We start from the raw sequence: 6547 nt of genomic DNA on the forward strand, positions 1-6547 counted from the left end.
ATAAATCTTCGACTTTGGGACGTAGCAACTCTTAGTTGTGGGTGAGATCAGCTAAGGGAATCAAGTGCGCAGGACCCGACGTGGTTTTAGAGGCGTAAGGAACGCGACTATACCTTAATCGGTGTGAGACTTGGTTAGGGCTCAACTACATTCCCGTCTGAAGCTAACTTGGAGTAGGCTAGTGTCTGTAGCGGCTTAATACAGTGTGGTGTTCAAAGCTGGACTAGGTCCCGGGGTTTTTCTGCATTTGCAGTTTCCTCGTTAACAAAGTTTCTGGTGTCTGTGTTATTTATTTTCCGCATTATATTTGTTTGTATAATTGACATATCACAGTTTGTGCGTAGTTCAATCAATTGATAAATCCTACCTTGCTTGTTGGATATAACTTGATTGACACTTGGGCATTGGTCTTTGGTACTGTCCAAGTTATTTTTCATATCAATCAAGCTCACAGATTTCTATATGTTCGATTTATTGATTGTGTCGAGAAAAAGAGATAAAGCTCTTTGATATATTTCTTGATTGAGTCTCACTTTTAAGTTGGTGCTCTCGAAATTCTATTGGAGTTTAGTCCATATAGATTGTCGAACGAATTATTGGGTGTGGTTGTTATACCCCTGCTTTTTCAATTGGTATCAGAGCAGGTAAACACACTAAGACCTCACAAGTCTGTTTTTATAGCAATCTGACTTTATGGAAAGAAGTTGTAACATTCGCAGAAACTTAACTTGGGTTGTGGGCTTGAGCCCAACCTACTCGTGTTGTGCTCGGATTATACAATGTGGGTGCACGGATTCTAGTATTGTTGTTCCTCGCATTTGGAATGCGAGGTGGTTTCCTTGAGTTCCATGTAGGGTGTTATTAATCACTTTTCTATCCCTTGGTAAGGGACAGAGTTTAATTAGTTTTTTTATGGAGTTGATTGGGACCCTAGTTAGCAATTCGGGATTCGGCAAACGTACGGAACGGCAAACGTACGAGTATTATACGGTTTTGTAAAATCCAGATTCGGTCCAAAATTCGGTCAACGGGACGTGATTCGTCAGTAATTCGGAACGGCATACGTACGTGTATAATTCGATTTATAAATGTGAGTTCGGCTCTGAAAATTCGGTATCTATATATAACAAATAATTTGTATTTATAAGGTCATAGACCAATTTTTATGCATATGTGTGAGTTATTTAAAGAAAAACTAAACTTAATATGATGATATTAATAATATATACAACATTAGTTATCCAAGAAGACGTCGTATGGTGGTTTAGATGCTTGGTTAGTGAGTTTGAGATCTCTCTCACCTTCACCTTCAAATCTCTTCAGTCGTTTAAGCGGACGTATCATTCGGGATACGTAAAATTCGTGAACGGTTCGCGAATAATTCTGGAATGCCACATAATACGCGACTTGGGTTCGGAGTTGCAAACGTACGCGAATAAGACGGTAAAATTCGTGATACGGAAAAATTCGCGAATGATTCGCGAATCATTCGCGAACTTACTAACTAGGATTGGGACTAGAGTTGACTACTTGACAACTAGGTGTGTATGTGTCACAAGAAGAAGTGGACATGGACATTTTCATCATTCTGAATTCTGTATAAAAAAAAAAGATAAAATTTATGCTCCTTGTTCATTCCGTCTACCTCTTGTTGTTCACTCTTCATTCCCTGTGTTGATAAGAAACGAAAAAGAAATTGTTGTTCTTTCCCCAAATTTGAAATACCAACTTGAGGGATTACTGTTTCCATTGAATCTCGTTCGAGGTAGGATTTTCTTCCATTTCTTTCTTCACAAAATAATTTTACGTGTGACTGATTTTAGCATGGTTTGATTCAATGTACAGAAACCTTCATTTAACTATCCCAAACGTAGTGCTGAGATTCTCTCTGGTTTAATTGCGTCAAGGTAGGGTTTTTTTTCACCGAATTGATTTAATCTTCAGTTTGTGCGACTTTGTTTCTAACCCTTAAACTTGATCATTTCTTCTTTATAAAGCATGTTTCTAGACAAATAAGAAATGGGTTTGTGTTGGTTCGCTTATAAACTGATTCCACTGTGAAACTTGTTTAAATATTTCTTATCAATTTGAAAACCTAATCAAAGTGGTCTGGTTGATATTTTCCCTAACTTAGTTCGAAATCCATGCTTTATTGTTGGTTTTTGAATGAGTTTGTAATATTTACAACATAAGAAGCTACATATTTCATTCTTTAATATTAGGGATGGTTTAAATTTATTTTAGTTATGATTTGCACCAAAATTCAAGTCCCCAATTCAGTTTCAAAGATAGCACATTGCATGTTTGTGAAAAGAATTTTAAATTTCTGAAAACGCGATTATGGTCATGTTCTATTGGGACTTCTCGACATAGCTATGCTCATTATTCCTTTGTTTATCATTTTTATGTTATAGAGGCTTTTCTTGGTTTTTCAACAAGATCAAAATTACTGAATTCCATCACCCAATGATTTTCGTACAAATTTTGGTCGGAGCTTGCCAAAACTGGAATTTTTCTGAAACATGTTCCTGCCTTGTTTGTCGAGACGGTTTTGACACAGCTATAAAGCTCATTTCTTTGTGCTATCATTTTAATATTAAATAAGATTTTCTTATCTTTCCAACAAGACCAAATTTTCCGAAATCCAACACCAAATGAATTTTAAACGAATTTTCTATTAGAGACTTGTGAAACTGAAATTTTCTGAACATGAAGGTATTGTCCTGTTTTTTCGCGATCTTTATGCACAGCTATGCATCTCTTTACTCCTGCTTATCATTTTTATATTAAAGAAGACTCTTTCATATTTCCAATGAGGCATGATTTGCTGATTTCCGCTGCGTAACGAATTATGTACGAATTTTTGATTATAGACTATCAAAACTGCATTTTCTGAAAGTGTAACTTCTGTCCTGTTTTGTCGATACATTTTGATAAAGATATAGAACTTATTACATTTCCCTATTATTTTTACTTTAAAGAGGGTGTTTTCATCTTTTCAACGAGACCAAGTTTACTGAATTCGGTTGTGTAATGAATTTTCTACGAATTTTTGATTACGAGCAGTCAAAACTGAAATTTCTGGACCTTCTCAGATTTTACGATTCACGTTGAGCGCTCTTGCTATTTCAAAGTCTTGAAATATTTCTATGATATGAAAATACTATTTAATTGGATTGTTGCGGCTTGTATCACCATCCACTTTGACTAGAGATTTATTTCACCATTTATAAATATTAGTTTTCAATTTTGTTATTTTAACTGTACTTCAAACTTAATCACATGTTTGTGGTTCTGAAATCTTGGTGAGTGTTGTTTTACTACCTACGGCTAATTCTGATTGAGCTACTGATTTCCAATAATTTGAGTATGTTACATTGCATGAGGATTTTCCCACTTCCTGGATCTACAAGCTTATATTATGCTCTCGAAAATGTGTTTTGGGTAAGGTTTTTGAGAATGCTATCGACGCTTATCTTTAAGTAAGTTTTCAATTATGGATTGACGAGATTCTTTAGAACTTGGTTTGTGATGTTTCCATTATGACAACTGGATTTGGAAACCATAGAACTCTATTATAGGACCGTCGGGCCTTAATTGGCAACCCACCTACGGGTAGCAACCCGGAAGACCATTTGTTTGATAACAGTGGCTGGTATCGGACTACCCTGACGTTGGCACTGGCCTTGTAAATAGTAGAGTGATTCTATCTGAATTTAATTGAATGGCAGCTTACAAATGTTTATGAACATATGCTTTACATTTAATTACGAATTTCACATTTTAGTTTGATGTTTTAGATGGCATTCGATTACCGTTGTAACCCCTACTGGGCCGTGGCTCACCCCTTGTTTTGTTTTTCCACAGAACTTAGAGCTAGCTCGATGTGGTAGGCTGAGAGAAGCTTACGCCATGGAGCTATGGGCACAATGTGGTATATATTGTTGTCCTTGTATATATATATATCATGGGTTGTTTTGGGGTATCTTCTTGTGGGAACTGAATCATGTTTTTCTTTGTGTATATTTAAACTATGGTCTGACTTTTAAATGTATACAGTACTGCATTCTAAAATCTCTTTGTTGCTGAATCTAATTGTAGCAATATGAATCGTGCCACATAGAGCTTTCTACTGTGTGTATTGTGTAATACTAATAAGTTTTCAAATGATATCTACAAGGATGGCATGGACGGTAACTGATTTTATTTTACTACCGTGTGTTCAACCTTGTTACGAAACATTACTTAAGCGTACTGCATACTCACAATCCTATGTTTCATTTTGGATTTCGAAACTTGTTTAATTTAATTTAAGTTTGGATCTATGCAGTGACCTACTATGTGTACTTAACATTTGCTACATTGATTTCCCAGCATTTTTTTATGGAAAAGGATGTACACATTTTCTTCCAATGTGGGCTCTTTAATTATTTATTTTGTAAAAAAATTTCCGTATTTACATACCGTTTTATATTTCTGAGTGACGGAACGGGGGTTTGTCCTTGCCGGACGGGTTGAAATCCAACCTGTTGGAAGGAAAATATCTGGTCCGTTACAGAAGTGATGTCTTTGGCAAACACATCACCAGGAATAAAAAATTTGTTTCTTTGGAATCTATTAAAGAGAAATACTTGTTCGACTCAAATATAGACGTACATCTTGTTCCCATGAAATATACAAATATTGATAAGTGTTATTCTCTTTACCTTAGCGATGAGTCTGGCTATGAAGTAGAAAGGAAATCAGCCAAAGAAAATGCAGCTAGGACAAGCTAGAATTCAATCCGCTGAAGTTATTAGGTTGAAACACAAAGTCAATATACTTATTGGTATGGTTAATGATCGTGACTCTCAATTAAAGATTCACCGTGAAGAAAAAGCCGAAGTAACCTTGTCAAGAAATTTTCTTGTGGACAAACTGGAAGAGAATTCTTTGTGGGTGATACGGCGTACCAATCTTGTATGTAATGTTGTACTTCTTGAAGAGAGCATGGAAGGATTTCTTGAAGTGCGAGCCTCCATCACTGATAACCACTCTTGTTGTACCATGTCTAGAAAAAATATATTCATTCACAAATAACTTGAGAATCATTAGTAGGGGTGGCTTTAGCTTCCATCCATTTTGAAACATAATCCACAGCAAGAAGTATATAAAATTTTCCATTCAAATTAACAAAAGGGCCCATAAAATCAATACCCCACACATTAAAATCTCGACAGTGAGAATAGGGTTGAGCGGCATTTGATTTCGAGCACTTAGATTGCACATTCATTGACATCTATCACAAGATTTGCGAAAAGCATATGCATCCTCAAATAGGGTCAGCCAATAAAAGCCACTCTCAAGGACTTTGAGAGCGGTACATTTAGAACCAAAATGACCACCACATATATAAGTATGGAAAAAAGTAAGGATGGATTGAAATTCAGAATTAGGTATGCACCTGTGAATTATCTGATCGGAACCATATTTCCACAAGTAGGGCTCATCCCACACATACTGCTTGACTATCTTTTTAAGTTTAATCTTTTGAAAATTATACATTGTACTAGGTACTTTCCTTGTAACCAAGTAGTTCACTATATCAGCGTACCAAGGTGCTGAATCTTCAATTGAGAAAAGTTGTTCGTCTGGAAAACGATCGTGTAACGGAAGTTCTTCTTCGGAAACAACAAGTCTACTAAGATGATCCGCAACAATATTCTCAACACCTCTCTTATTCTTGATTTCATAATCAAATTCTTGTAACAACAATATCCACCGTATAAGCCTTGGCTTAGCTTCTTTCTTCTTCAGTGGGTACCTAAGTGTTGCGTGATCGGAATATACAACCACTTTTGCACCCACCAAATATGATCTAAATTTTTATAGTGCAAACACTATAGCCAGCAACTCTTTCTCGGTGGTAGAATAGTTAATTTGAGCATTGTTTAGAGTCCTAGATGCATAATAAATCACATGGGGCAGCTTATCCACTCTTTGACCCAAAACAGCTCCAACCGCGTAGTCACTTGCATCACACATCAATTCAAATGGAAAGCTCCAGTCAGGTGACTTAATAATTGGTGCAGTAGTCAACAATTCCTTCAATTTATCAAAGGCATCCATGCGCTCCTGGTCGAAGTTAAAGGAAACCTTCTTTTGCAATAATTTGCACATCGTCATTGAGATTTTGGAGAAATCTTTAATAAACCTCCTATAAAAACCTGCATGACCAAGAAATGAGCAAATCTCCCTCACCGAAGTGGGGTATTGTAAGTTCCTAATCAAATCTATCTTTGCCTTGTCTACCTCGATCCCTTGAGAGGACACGATGTGACCAAGTACAATTCCATGGTTTACCATAAAATGACATTTCTCCCAATTTAAAACAAGATTAGTGTCTATGCATCTTTTAAGCACAAGTTTAAGGTTGTTTAAACAAATATCAAATGAATCACCATAAACACTAAAGTCTTCCATAAATACCTCAATGATGTTTTCCACGTAATCAGAAAATATATTAACCATACATCTCTGAAAAGTGGCAGGAGCATTGCAAAGACCA

General features: G+C 36.0%; 1 long non-coding RNA gene across 1 annotated transcript; it reads left to right on the forward strand.

The window, feature by feature from the left end:
- The first annotated feature begins 1605 nt into the window (after nucleotides 1-1605).
- Nucleotides 1606-4323, forward strand: LOC113333761. The gene is made up of 3 exons (XR_003352326.1): nucleotides 1606-1765; nucleotides 1846-1907; nucleotides 3868-4323. It is a non-coding gene; the product is annotated as an uncharacterized LOC113333761 (long non-coding RNA).
- Nucleotides 4324-6547: the final 2224 nt, after the last annotated feature.

This window comes from Papaver somniferum, unplaced genomic scaffold, assembly GCF_003573695.1.
Source record: "Papaver somniferum cultivar HN1 unplaced genomic scaffold, ASM357369v1 unplaced-scaffold_133, whole genome shotgun sequence".
Classification (NCBI taxonomy): Eukaryota; Viridiplantae; Streptophyta; class Magnoliopsida; order Ranunculales; family Papaveraceae; genus Papaver; species Papaver somniferum.